Source organism: Ovis aries, chromosome 9, assembly GCF_016772045.2.
Source record: "Ovis aries strain OAR_USU_Benz2616 breed Rambouillet chromosome 9, ARS-UI_Ramb_v3.0, whole genome shotgun sequence".
Classification (NCBI taxonomy): domain Eukaryota; kingdom Metazoa; phylum Chordata; class Mammalia; order Artiodactyla; family Bovidae; genus Ovis; species Ovis aries.
In genome coordinates this window covers 16,007,510-16,021,382 of record NC_056062.1, presented here as the reverse complement: position 1 = coordinate 16,021,382, position 13,873 = coordinate 16,007,510, and the positions used below count along the sequence as shown (strand labels likewise).

The window sequence follows — 13,873 nt, the reverse complement described above, 5'->3', positions numbered from 1 at the left end:
AGAAGGCCTGGCAGCAGTGCCCCAGGGCCTGGAGGCTCTGCCCGCAGCTCACCCAGGGCCACGACAGCAAGGCAAGTGTCCTGGTGAGAAGCGTGGAATCAGGCCATCCCGGTGAGCAGGGGGACGAGCACAACCGTTCAGAGAAGCTCTTCGTGTCTGCCGTTTTCCATGTGCCTAAGCCCATGGAACGGAATTTTCCAAAAACTGCACACTACATTAGGCCAGGCACTGGACCTGGAATCTGATGGGGAGAAGACGGCCCGCAGCAGCCTCACTCCAGCCTTCACAGGGTGTCTGCTGCTACAAACAGGGGCCAGCTGACACCATCAGGCTGAGAACAGCATCCCTGACCACAGACGACTTGAAATAAATCACAGAACTTGGAGCCAGGAGTCACCTTAGAGTCACAGAGAGTAGCTTCCCTCCCCACTCCCTGCTCTGAGTCATGGACTGCGAGGGGCTCTGGGCAAGTGCTGGGGCCGTGACGTCGAGACGGGTCTGGGGGCTGGTCTAGGGAAGGGCTGGAAACAGGAAGTACCAACCAGGCAGCGGGCACGAGGGCTTCCCAGAAGGGGCTCAGCGCTGCCTGCACCGCCCCACCCCCACACATGGCATTCCTGCTGCCTCGTCTCATGATGAGTTAGCTGACCTTCAAAAGCAAAAAGATCTGCCTGACTGTTCACTCCTGGGTGACTGAAATGTTCCTTAAGAAAGGTCTAAATTACAGAGTTAATAAACAAATGGACATCCTGGCTCTTAAACTAAGCAGCTTGGGCTACTGGCAAGGGGACCGAGGTTCCGGGCTGCACTCACTGTCTGTTCTGTGCTCCCTGCACTTGGGTCCCAGCCTTGTGGGGAGGCTGGAAGGCAGGGCCCTCCTCCAGGACGCGAGCCCAGCCCACCGGCACCCGTGTCTTAGTGGGGCTGAGATTAAAGAGCTGCCACCCAAACACCAGGAAGCCATCGTAAAGCTCTTTCCAGAATCTCAAAGTAAGCATTAGTATTCAAAGGCACGTATCCTCTACCTTCCTTTTAGAATTCTGTACTCATTATATTGGCATCACAGCCAGAAACTATGAGGGCAAGAGAAAGTGATAAAAGCAGCTCAGAGCTACTGAGTCCTTCCATGCCGTGCCTGGGGCCAAGCTGGGGTGGCATCAGCTCCTCTGTGCTTCTGGACATCACTGAGAGGAGGACACGGACGCATGGGATGAGCGACATGTAGGGTCCCTCATCAGGCATGGCCGGGCAGGACCACTGCCGGGGTCTGTGTGTCCCCCGCACCGGGCCTCATCGAGGGCATGGGCCAGAAAGCAGAGGCTGTCAGACCAGCACTCTCCCCTAAAACCAGGGCATGCGGCTGCCACTGGGCAATCCGCCTGCTGCCCACACGGGCCGGTCTCCTGCAGCCGCCTGAGCTGACTGAGCCACGTCACACCATCGCACCAGCCTTCTCGGTGGAGGGAGTGGAAGTGGCCTCGGGACGAAGCTCTGAGAACGCAGACAGGACACTGTCGGCTGGAGGGCAAGTCAAACATGCACCATCTACAGGACTGCAGGCCCAGACCCGGGCGCCCGCACCCACCGGGAGCACAGAAACCCAGCGGGCGCCCTGCAGGGTGGGATCCAGGCTGCAGCCCAGACGCCTCCAGACTCAGAGGCAGCTCGTGCCCCCTGGGCCGGGGGGCACGAAGGAAGGGGGACACTCGGGGTGCAGAGAACCTGGCCCTGGTCGCTGGAGGGAGGAATCACCCCCAGCAGCATGGAAACCAGGAGCGTCTGGTGCCACCAGGGTTCTGAGCAGATGGCCAGCAGCAGCCTGGGGGGTGGAGGAGGCTCCATGGACACCACGTGGTGGAGAGGCTGACCATCAGGCCTCCCCCCGACACTCCCAGGCCCACAGGTCCTGCCCCCGCCCAACCCTGGCCGCCCCCAGAGGACCTCCACTTCCTCCTCCCGCCCTCGGGCAGGTCTGGTCAGCATCTGCCCAGATGAGGAGAAAGGTCAGCTGGGCAGAGCCTGGCAACCCCCTGGGCGGCCTCTCCAGAGCAGAGAGGGGTGGTGACAGCCCCCGAGAAAGGCAGCCAGCGTGGGCACAGGGCAGTTCTCTGGAAACGTGTCAGCCTCGCACGGCCACAGTTCCTGTAAGCCCTTCACTTCCTCCTCTGCCAGGGGGAATCCCCGCCTGTCTCGGCCTGGTTCCTGGTGAAGCCCAAAGAAAGGGCCCCGCAGGCGGCCTAAGCAGAGAGCTGGTGACGGGCAGGTGCGCCCAGGTGAGGGCAGGCCCCGCGGGCTGCGAGCCAGACGGACACTCGGGGCGCCCACAGGACGAGCACCCAGCCACCTCGTGCCCACGCCGAACGCCGCCTCTGTGTCTGCAGCAGACTCAGAGAATGCTGGAGGCAGTGGGTTTTAGGTGGTCTCCTGTGGTTTAGCCTGAAACTCCAACCAGTATCTGAAACAGTCTTCTTTGACGAATGGTCCCCAAAACCACCTCTGTGATCGGTAAGAAGAAAACGTTTTTCCCCTCATAATAAGTATTTTAATAAACTTTCCCTCTTAAGTTAAAACTGTCCCCTCTGATTCACCATCTGTCACTACTCAGCAACATTAGAAATACCCTAAGAAACACAAGGAAGGGTTAAAGAAGCACCTGTAAAATGTAAATTACCTCCCATGGAAACGCTCCCCCAAACCACTGCTATGACACTAGTGTGGACGAGTGGCTCTTTCAAGCGCTTGTCAGAACATTGAGACACTCTTTACATAAAAACCCGCGAAAACATGAACACTGGCTTATCTGTGCCCTTCTCCCACACACCTCTCTGCAGCACTGACTAGCTCTGATTTTACCTTCACTCCGTGACTCTCTGACTGGTAACTGCCTCTCCCACCAGTGTTGGCATCACCAGGGCAGAGACTACGTCTGGCTTGGTGTAACTGTTCAATGAATAAATGAACAAACGAATGATCAGATGAAAAGGTGAATATACTAGTGTCTCACTAACTCTTAGTAGAGACGCCTTTATGGACGCACAACTCGATGTCAAGTGTTTTGGAGCAAAAGCACGAGGCCTTCACGAGGGTGAAGATTATCACTCCATCTCCGGCCAGAAGCCTGCCCATCTCACCTCCACAGGCCAGGGATGACCAAGCAGCGCGGCACGTCATCCTCACAGCCATCTGCTCTGATACCAGGCGCCTCCAGGTCACAGGCGGCATGCTGACCCCAAGTGGTCCCGCTGAGCCCCCCACGGAGGAGTCCACATGGCCCCTCTCATGCTTCGGGAAAGTCTTTCTCTCTGAAGAATCTAAATCCTTCTCATCCCCTAATCAACTGTCCCTCAAAAGCAGCTGGGAAAGCTCAGAAAACTCGGCTTCCTGCCCTTCCGCACTGACTACTCTGTCCTAGTTGAGAACACCTCTCAGCACTGAAAGGAACACACAACTTCTCTGCAACATGCGTGTCATCACGCGGAGCCCCCGAAGTTACTTGGGAGCCACGGCCACACTGGGGCCCTTCCATTGTTCGTGGGCGGAGGCGAGAGAATCCCGGCGCACAGACGGGAAACGAGGCGACAGAGGGTGCCGGAAGGCAAAGCCGGGACTCAGACACGGGTCTTGCTGCTGCCACCACGTGCTGCCCTGGGGCCCCGAGAGCGCAGGTGTGTGTGAGCCACACGACGTGTGAGCTGGCCACGCACAGTGCTTGTGGCCCTTCTCGAGCGTCTCCCGAGCACCCTGACAGCCCTGTTCTCGGGCGGTCTTCCTGAGAAGGGGGGTAGGTGGGGACGCACAGAGAGGCTGTAAGCAGGCCACCAGGACAGGGCAGGGTGGGCGGAGGTGGCACGTCCACGAGGTGGACAGGAGGACAAGAACAGCTTCCCGGATGTTAAAAAACATAGGCGAGCTTCTACACGTTATTAACAATAAGTTCCAAATGGGCACCAACTGTAAACAGACATCTTTAAGTGAAACGAAAACATCCAAAGACATATATTAAAATTGAATAACCTTTTATAATTATAGGATGGGAGGCAGAGGTCACAAGAGGCAAGCTTGACTACATGAAATTTTTTAGATTTCTCCAATCACTAGATAGGTAGGTAGGTAGTTTATTTGCTAAGTCGTGTCAGACTCTTATGACCCCACGGACTGTAGCCTGCCAGGCTCCTCTGTCCATGGGATTCTCCGGGCGAGAATACTGGAGCAGGTGGCCATTTCCTTCTCCAGGGGATCTTCCCAACCCAGGTCTCCTGCATTGCAGGCAGATTCTTTACCGACTGAGCTATGAGGGAATCACTGGATAGACTCACAAAATTTAGACATGATAAATTCACAAACCTAAAAATATAAACCTGGATTGTTGCTTAGTGGCTAAGTCGTGTCTGACTCTTGGGGATCTTCCCGACCCAGCGATCAAACCTCTTTACCACTGAGTCACCAGGGAAAGCATAAACCTAGATACAGAGTTTAAGTTTCTAAGGATTAAAGACTATTGGGAAATGGGCAGCATCTATGAGTGGATAGTGTGTACAGAAAACTCCAGCAGCCAAAAAGCATAGGAAATATATGCAGCCTTTAGTCAAAGAAACACGAAAACAAACAAAGCAGTAATTTTTTGTCAATCTGGCTTTCATTAGCACTTGGAAAAAAATCACTGTCATCCAAACTAGGTGATTTTGAAGGGTTGTCTCAGAAATCTTTTAAAATCATGTGCCTTTTGATCTAGTAACTCAGCATCTAGGTATTTATTCTAAAACATTCATGAAAGGCTCTTCTGTCCATGGGATTTCCCAGACAAGAGTACTGGAGCGGGTTGCCATTTCCTTCTCCAGGGGGTCTTCCCAATCCAGGGATTGAACCCCAGTCTCCCGCATTGCAGGCAGACACTTTACTCTCTGAGCCACCAGGGAAGTCTATACCTAAGAGCATTTATCGTAGAATCAAAATCATAAAATTGACAATGATGTAAAATACCACTACAGTAATTTCCTGTTACCACTCACCTACAATTGTTACATGGAACAACGCCCAAGTGGGAGAAAGTTCCAAAACAGCGTCTGATGTAGTAAATTGCATTTGCCCTCTATTTACATACACACACACCACACACACACACACCCCCCGGGGGTATGAGAAGCAAAACTTATGGAAGGATCCTAAAGCAAAGCACTAACAGTGATGACTCCCTAGTGGCCATGCCATGCTTGGTCTTTACGCCTCTGTATTCTGTACATGAGTGCATTACGTCTATCATGGGAAAACACTGATTAGAAGATGCAGGCGACCGTTACCCCCCATCTGATAGACGTCCACACTGATTCTAAACTTCCCTAATTCAGGATTTGCAGCAGGCCCGTTAAGATTCCCATCTGTGTTTTACAGATGGACAGAGGGAGACAGGCAGGTGGAGCCCTTGCCCACGGCAGGCAGCAAGCACCCAGCTCCATCATCTGGAAGACAGGCCACCACTGCCTCACTCTGCAGCCAGGAGGCTGGCAGGACCCCAGGTGGGGGCAGTGCCTGGGGAGCTGCCAAAGGACACCCACTGTCCAGGGCAGGGTGGGAACCAGGGCACCCAGGCCCCAAAGTTGCCTGCACACATGTTATCTGAAACACAAGATTAAGGCCACAGTCTGGGTTTTCCAGCCCAGATACAGAACCCGTACTAGAACCGCACATGAGAAAAAAAGCCTCTCGGAAGCTGGTACTGCCCATCTGTGAACATGGCTGGCAGCACCCGGGGCAAGCCTGTTTCCCGCTCAGCGCTGTGCTGACTCAGGCCGGGATCCCCCTTCTCCAGCCACAGAGGCTAAATCATCTGAGGTCTGCATGTGGTACCGGGGGATCCCCACGCCGCAGGCCTGCCCTGGGGAGCATGACCTGTAGGGGGGCGGGTGGGGGGTGGTGGTGGTGGTGGTGGCTGGGTCCAAGAGAAGCGCTCAGCCCGCTGGGATGGCGACACGGCCGGCAGGTGGCGGCCCACGGGTAGCACTGCTTTCTGCACAGCAGTGCAGAGGGGCTGGTCCCCATCCCGCCCCTCCTCCCACCCCCACTGAGGGCCTGGCCGCCAACCAGCTTCTGTGCCGCGGCCTCTTCCCTGGGAACTGCCTCCTGACATCAAGCCTTAACTTCAATTTTGGAGCATCCACACACCTCCAGATAATGCAAATCAATGAAAACCTGATCTCTCAGCACTACCGGTGAGGCCTGATGAAGGTTAAGAGAAAAAGCACCAGGAAGGAAAAAATGACATCAAGGATGAAAAGCTTCAGTTCTGTCCCACAGGGCTTTTGAGTGAGGTCTCAGCCTTTTGCCTGCCTTGAAAAGAGTAAATGTCTGTTTCCGCCACCCACCAGTCAGCATCGCCCCCTTGCCTGCTGACACACGCCCATGTCACTCAGAGCCAAGATGCCAGGTCACCTGCCCGTCTGGGGAACTGACGGGTAGCCCTGGATGCCCAGGCTGCACCACCACGTCAACTGTTCTGCGAGGCCCAGCAGAGGAGGAGGAGGAAGAGGGACAAGAAGGGACAGCCCCACGCGCCCACAACGTGGCTCAGCCACCCAGCGCGGCCACACCGGGGGAGGGACCAACGCCAGGGTGTCCGCGTCTGACCCCCATCCCTACCTGGCAGGCGACTTCAGGGGCGATGGCCGGATGTTCCGAAGTCACTGCCCCAAAATGAACTATCTTGGAACCAAGGCAGCAGGACTCGGCAGGTCAGAATTTTGGCTTGGTCCCCAGAGATGCGACGTTGCACCGCAGTCCCCTCTACTCAACCGTCACACCAAACACCACTGAAACCTCTACCTGGGGTGACTTCACGTTCCTTCCTCTTCAGCCTTCTGCCTTTCTAGACCACTCTACCCAGCACGCGGCCCAGCCCTTCCTCTCTCTCCGCCGAGAGCACGTGCACTCTCTGCTCCGCTCCTCACCCTCTCGTGAGCCGCTCCTCACTTCCTGCCCTGGAACTGGGAGCCCTGCAGACAGACCTCCAGGGCTGCCCACCTCCCACCACTCCACGTCTGTTCTGCCTTCTCACCCAGGCCACCTCTCCCCTCGGGATGTTTCTCCACGTGCTGTGTGTCCAAGTCCAGGTCCATCCTACCCGGCACTTGAGCTTTTCGCAGGCCGAGCTGCCTGTCGTCCCACAGGCTGATGCACGCCGCCACCACAGCACGCTGTCAGACCTGGCGTGCTGATGCCGGGTGAGAGCCACTGGACCTGAGTCATAGCTCAGCACCTGTCACGACGCCCGTCCTCCCGCTGACAAGTGACCCCGTGTCTGAACGAGCTGCCTACTGAACACCTGCCGTGCGACGTGTGGCAGTGCACTGGACTCCCTTTCTCAACCGGACTCCCTTTCTCAACTGGAACTAAGATTCATGAAAGTGCCCATCCCCGGCTCCCTCTTATAATGGGATGCACTGAAATGAACAATCAGGGCCCCCCAACTAGTAGGGAGACACACTGGGGTTTGAGGGACAAGACCGCGTGATTCTGAGGCTTCACACCCCCACTGACTACGAAGACCCCAGTCAGCCAGGAGCACGGAGACTCCCAGCTGTGCGGCCAAGGGGGCTGCCTCTGCCCAGGGAATCGGCAGCTTCGGGGTGCTGAGGTCACAGGGCCCGCAGGTCTAGGCAGTAGCCCCTGACTGAGACGTCTGACACACATAGAAGCGGCCCTAGCGCGCTGAACTGTTTAAGAGCTACTTTGATGAGCTGGGTGGCAATACACAGACGTTCTCTCTACGGCTTATTTTAACTTTTTACTCGTTTGAAAACAAGATCCTCTCACAATTTAGAAAATAAAAACAAACAAAACAGCCAAAAGCGCCTTCCAACTTAGCATGGGGGACTTCCTGGACCCAGTAACAATCATCTAATGAAAAGCCTGCTGAACACAGTCCCACAGCAAAGCATTTCTTCTGAGGACAGAGCCAAACCACGAGGCCTGCCATCGCCGCGTGAACAGAGCTGGGGAGGTGTGGTAACGAAGGAAAACGAAACACGCAGTGTCACTGGAAACACACACAGAACTGCCCCACGCGGGTGACACGGCCACCAACACCGAGTCGAGACGGAATCCACAGATGCCGTTAGAACTGAAAACACGCAGGGTTGCTGGAAACAAGCCTGCAGGGACACACTGCATCCCCACACATGTGAGAGCCTGCTGATTGGGGAAGTTAACTCACAAGCACCACCTGTAAGGTAAAAAGAGGAGCAGGTATAATCAGACTTGAAAGGTATTTCAATTAATTAGTCTTGCCCTCAGCAACAGCCACCACCCGGCCTCATGGTGATGGAGGAGCTGTGTTCAGACCCCTGTAGCACACACCACGGGGTCTAAAAGATCTGGGCAACATCCCCTCATTCAGCTTTCGGGGGGCGTCTCACATGAGGATGCTGCAGAGGCTCGAGGCCTGACCCTCTGCGGGGAGCCCCGCTGAGCCTGGCAGGGGCTGCTAGCAGGGCCTGGCCGGAAGGCACCTCACATTTCCCGGTCACACAGCCTGCAGCGAGGCGGGACTGCAGGGGCTGGGCCGTCTGGGAGGGCGAGGGGTTCCTGCTGCTATTCAGCACAGGGACCAGGCCCCCCCGAGCGCCTCCCCATCGCTGAGGAATTCTCAGCATGCGACGGCCATCGCCAACAACACAGCCAACTGCGAGGCCACCGCTTAAGCCTGCAGTTTTCAGAAGGACAACACACTAACTGATTTAAAACAGCCAAGTCCTTCCACACATACAGGTGGGGTCCATGTCCCCAGCCTATGAGCCTGGGCCAGCTGTGAGGAGTGAAGCGGAAACGACAGGGGGACGGCGAGCTGGGTCACCGTGGCCAGGCAGCTCCCGCCCCCTCTGGAAAGGTCAGCTGTCCAGACAGTTCCTCCTGACGCACTGCCCGGGGGAACCAGCCTGGGCCAGGAGAGAGGCCCCTCGTGGGCAGCCCGGCAGAGGTCAGCCCTCCGGCCCAGGAGCCAGATGTGAGAGGGGAGGTCCCCAGACAGTCCTGGCCCTGGGGACCGGGCCCCCAGGAGCCCGGTGAGGAGCCACCACACCCTCCTACAGCCAAGGCCTTGCAGAGCAGAGACCCCTGCACCATGCCCAGTCCAGACCCCAACCCAGTGAGTCCGCAGCACCAGACGCTGGGGCAAGCACTGACTTCTGAGCAGCGCCTCCTGCGCCTCAGACCTGCGGGGACGTGTGGATCTTCAAGCACACATGGAGCCGAGGGGGTCCTCTGACGGCCACCTTCCCGGTCAGGACCCAGGGGACAGCGGTGGACAGCACAGACAGCCCAGAGCTAGGAGGGCCCTCCGTGCCAGGCAAGGGAGGCCAGGAGGCCGTGCCCAGGAAGGACGTCTGCAGGGCACAGTGAGCTCCCAGAAAGCAGGTCCCCTGCCACCCAGGACCGATGCTGATGCAACGCTAGCCTCACCGGGCCTGGGCTGGGGGGACAGAAACCACGTGTCAGTTGGTCCCAGGGTCCCCTTGTGGCCGCCAGCCTCCTGGGACCTCTTTGCACACCCGCGGCCCACGCCTGCCCACACCCGGGCACCTCCACCCTGCCGCCCAACCTGCCCCCAGCTCCTGGTTCCTCAGAGGGAATAATTGCCATCAAGAGAGGGCTCCGACAGCACCCCCAGCCCAGGCTGTGCCCCTCGCCTGCCATCAGGATAAAACAGGGCTGGGGAGGGGGAAGCTCACCGGGACCACCCGACCCCCACCCTGCAGACCAGTGGCCACAGTCGGGGTGTTCCCCCAGCCCTCCTCCTCTCGGAGCCATGACCCCCTGCCCCCAACCCCCCAGCTCACACTGCGCCCACTCCCTTCTTAAACAAGACAGAGAAAAGGCAAGACACTGGAGAGAGACACAGACCAGAGGTGAGGCCAGCCGACGGCCGCAGAAGAGGAAGATCAGCGTGCTGAAAGAGGACGGCCCCCAGCCCACCAGACGTGCCTCAGGGGAACGTCCTCTAAAGAAGGACGTGCAGGGTCTCCTCAGTGAGCCCCGACAGACGGCAGGGGCAGCAGCAGTCTCTGGCGCCCACTCCCCGCTCCCGCGGCCCACCAGCTGGCCCCACGCGCTCATCTCCCCCTAGCTCCTCGCCTCCCTCTCCAGTCAGGCAGCCCCCGCCCCCGACAGCCCCGTGCTCTCCGCCAGCTCCCCTCCCTGCTGCTGCTTTGGCCCCTGCGGCCTCTCAGCCGCCCTGCCAGCACTCTGACCTCTGCCGGACCGCTCCCTGGTCCACGCAGCCCAAGCCCCCTGATGCCCTCACAACACCTCTGCTAGGATGGGCCCCCTCCCTAGGAACCTCTGCTGACGCTCCCCCAACCCCTCTGAACCCACTTGGCAGGGTCACCAGAACCCTGCATGGCTAACAAACACCCACCCCCAGCCCGCGTCCTCACCTCAGTCGTGAGGCCAGGCCAGAGCGCTGGCGCCCCATCCCTGCCCCTCACACCTGGCCCACGCCAGGCCAGAGCGCTGGCGCCCCGTCCCTGCCCCTCACACCTGGCCCACGCCAGGCCAGAGCGCTGGCGCCTTGTCCCTGCCCCTCACACCTGGCCCACGACCTCCGCCAGCCGCCCCAACTCTCAGGGCTGCACCGCGCAGGTGCTTGCAGCTTCGCCACCTCTGCTGCTGGCACACTGGCTCCAGCCGCCGCTCGTCACCTCCCGGCGGACGCCCCTACAAGTCCTAACAGTCCCCTTCCGTGTCCACGCAGCAGCTGCAGACTGGAGGGCCAACAGTGCGGCGGCTCAAACCCCCAGCGGCCCCCACCTCCACCAGAGGGACAGTCCTGTCGCTGCCCTGGCCGGTCTCCCCTCTTTGCCCCTCAGGCTCCTGCCCCAGGGCCTTTGCACCCGTCACGTCTGTTTGAAACCTCGTCCTTGGTGATCCCTGTGGCTTGCTCACTTTTTCACGTGTTCGTTTAGGTGTCACCTTCTTAAGAGAGGACACTGCTGACCGCCTGGCTAGAAACAGCGGAGCATCTGCTCCGCCACCCCCTCCCACTCAAGCGGCCTCTACAGTGTCCGCAGCCTGGCGTGCTCCACGTGAGTCCTCCCTGCACCAGGCACACCCAGCACTCAGGGCAACACGTGGCGGAGAGCAGGCTGAAGGGCCAGAGTGGCCTGATGTACCAGCTCACGTAGAGTCTCATTTCCTTTTCACTCCCTCACCATGGTGGAGTCTGCTGGCTGTCTGCCACGGCCTGGCTGCCTGCTCCTCTCTGGCACATGGGCATATGCTGCCCAGCCACACGGTCTGTGCAGGCAGCGGAGGGTTAGGTGTGTGTAGGCAGGAGGTCGGCTGTGGGTGGATCCCTGGGAACCTCCAGGTGGACCTCCCCTCCAGGCCCCTCGGCTGCCCTGGTAGAGACACACTGAGCCTGGCCCCCGGGACAGAGCGGGAAGCCCACACGCTCCTGGAAACTCACACACAGGCTTGGACTCCGGCAGGAGCCGTGATGCTGGGGTCTCGTTAAGGCTCCACGTGCCCCAACTAATGACACACCTTCTGCCGCCACTGTGCTTTCCACTATGAACACGGGTCTTCTCAACAGAGTAAAACCGAGGTTAAAAACAGACCTTACGAAGGAAAAACTCCAGCCTCTCTTTATATCTTTTTTCTTTTTGCTATAAAACATGGTTTCTTGTTACATGTCAGAATGTTCTCAGGCTGGGAAATCTACAGGGTCATGTGTACAACACTGCCATGGCAATACAGCAAAAGAATACTTCCCTTCTCAGCGACAGATTTAGAAACCAAGCGTTTCAACTCAGATTTTATTATAAGAATGCTCCGATGTTTGTTTTAACTTACAATCCCAACACTTCGAAAAGAAATGCTACTTGAATGCTAATAAAACAAGGCACATGTTGAAGAGCAAACATCACAATGCTATTACCAAACAAATCCCAGAATATCCTTATACCAAGAAGAGCATCTGAAAAGACTAAATAAGCTTTAGCTTTAAGAAATAAAATTTCCTTGCACCCTTTAAGCAAGGCTCCCGTGGCTGATACTCACGGCTGAATCCAATTCAACCAAGCACTAATTCATCTGTAATCCCCACACTTGGAACCAACACAACTCCCTGAGGGGACACGTAAAAGCAAATTCACCGAACCACAGAAATCGGACCCCCCGCCCATCTGCATAACCAGATATCTGAGACCTCACTGCTAAAAAGAGGCATCCTGGAGAGGCACAGTCTTTCTGAGTCAGAATAATTAATCAGGAGTAAATTTGCTGAAAATCAGACAGGACTGTTGGGTCTCTTTAATCAATTCTTCTATAAGAGAAAGAGGCTTACAATTTAAAACATACCAGAAATATGTTTCTGAGTTTTTCAGAAGACTGAAAAAGGCTGAATGGCACTGGCCCGTGGCTTGGACTGTGGACGGTGCCAGGTGCGGAGTGCGGGCTCCCACCCTGAGATGACACGATCGTGGCATTCTCCCATCCGCGCCAGACCTCCGGGCACGCCCAGTGCCCTCTGCAGCTTGGCCAAGGCAAGGTTGGGGTCTCCTGCATGCTGGTGAAACCCTCTGAGCTTATGGTGGAACCCCAAATGTCATTTTTGGTTGGTCAGGAATCAAAAAGGCATCCTTCAAGGCCAAGTGTGCTGGTGCTTCCGAGCTCAAGGCCACATATGGGGATCTGGAGTCATGAATACGCATGAAATGGTCAAGGTGGGGTTTGTTTTTTTAACCACATCAAAATTAACGCAACATAAACTTTACCATCCTAACCATTTAAAATGTACAATTTACTGCCTTTTAGCGCATTCACAACATTCTGCAGCCATCATCACGCATTCTCAGAACGCTTCCATCACCCCAAGAAGCAGCCACATGCCCATTAAGCAGCCTCCTCCTGCCCCACCTACCCTTGTCCCCTGGGGGCCACTGATGGGCTGCCTCAACCTTCCACCTATGCAGGCATTTCACACAAACGGACGTGCGGGGCAGAACTTTGCTCAGGGCAGTCTTGCCAAACTGTCTCCACGCAGAGCCGTGCAGGGGCGTCTGATGGCCTGCACCTGGGGTCCCGCCCACCTCAGGGGCACAGCCTGCCCTGACCTCCCCGGGACAACGCGGCAGTACTGGAGCCGCCAGGCCAACGGGAACCCTGGGACCAGCCGGCAGCACCCTCGCACACGGTCCAGGCTCACGGGCCTCCACAGCTTCCTCCTGCCCGCAAGCGTGAGCAGGGAGATGAGTGACCAACACGGCCGGTGAAGTTAAGTGACAGGAACCTTTCTGGAGGGAGTAGAAGCCGCAAGCCTGCTCAAAGGCCTCCGCCGGCCCAGAGGCAGAGCGGGAGCGGGCACGCTAGGACCCCTCGGGCAGGGGAGACCTCCAGGCCCGTGGAGGTCCTTGGCCAAGTGTCAAAAGTCACTGTTCTCCCCACTCTGTCTAACACCCCCGGCCTTCAGGTCTTGAAATATACTATGACCAATATGATAAATTAGGCAGAATACATTGCTTTTTCGTGCTTATAGCTTAGTCATGCTCATGGAGTTTGACTTCAACCTTACAGCTGCGACCCGCCCGACAGTCCAGCGTTTAAGGCCCCGCGCTTCCGCTGCAGGGGCCGTGGATCTGACTCCTGTCAGGGAACTAAGATCCCACACACCGTGTGGTGCGAGCAACAAGACAAAAACAAACACACACCTTACAGCCCAGAAAGGTTTCCTGAAAGTAAGGTTACAATTCCCCCTGGCAACACACGAGGAGCAACACTGAAGAACCTGAGCCGAGGTTTAATTAGCCTGAAGGAAGCAGGTAGCTCCCAGTCCCCGAGGAGGGGCTCAGGGGGCCCACCAGCAGGCCCCTGCAGCTGCCCACCC

The 13,873-nt window shown here is 57.1% G+C and overlaps 1 protein-coding gene across 2 annotated transcripts in view; it reads right to left on the bottom strand.

The window, feature by feature from the left end:
- Positions 1 to 13,873, bottom strand: part of AGO2 (argonaute RISC catalytic component 2) — a 92,042-nt gene that overhangs the window by 55,738 nt on the left and 22,431 nt on the right. The window lies entirely within an intron of this gene.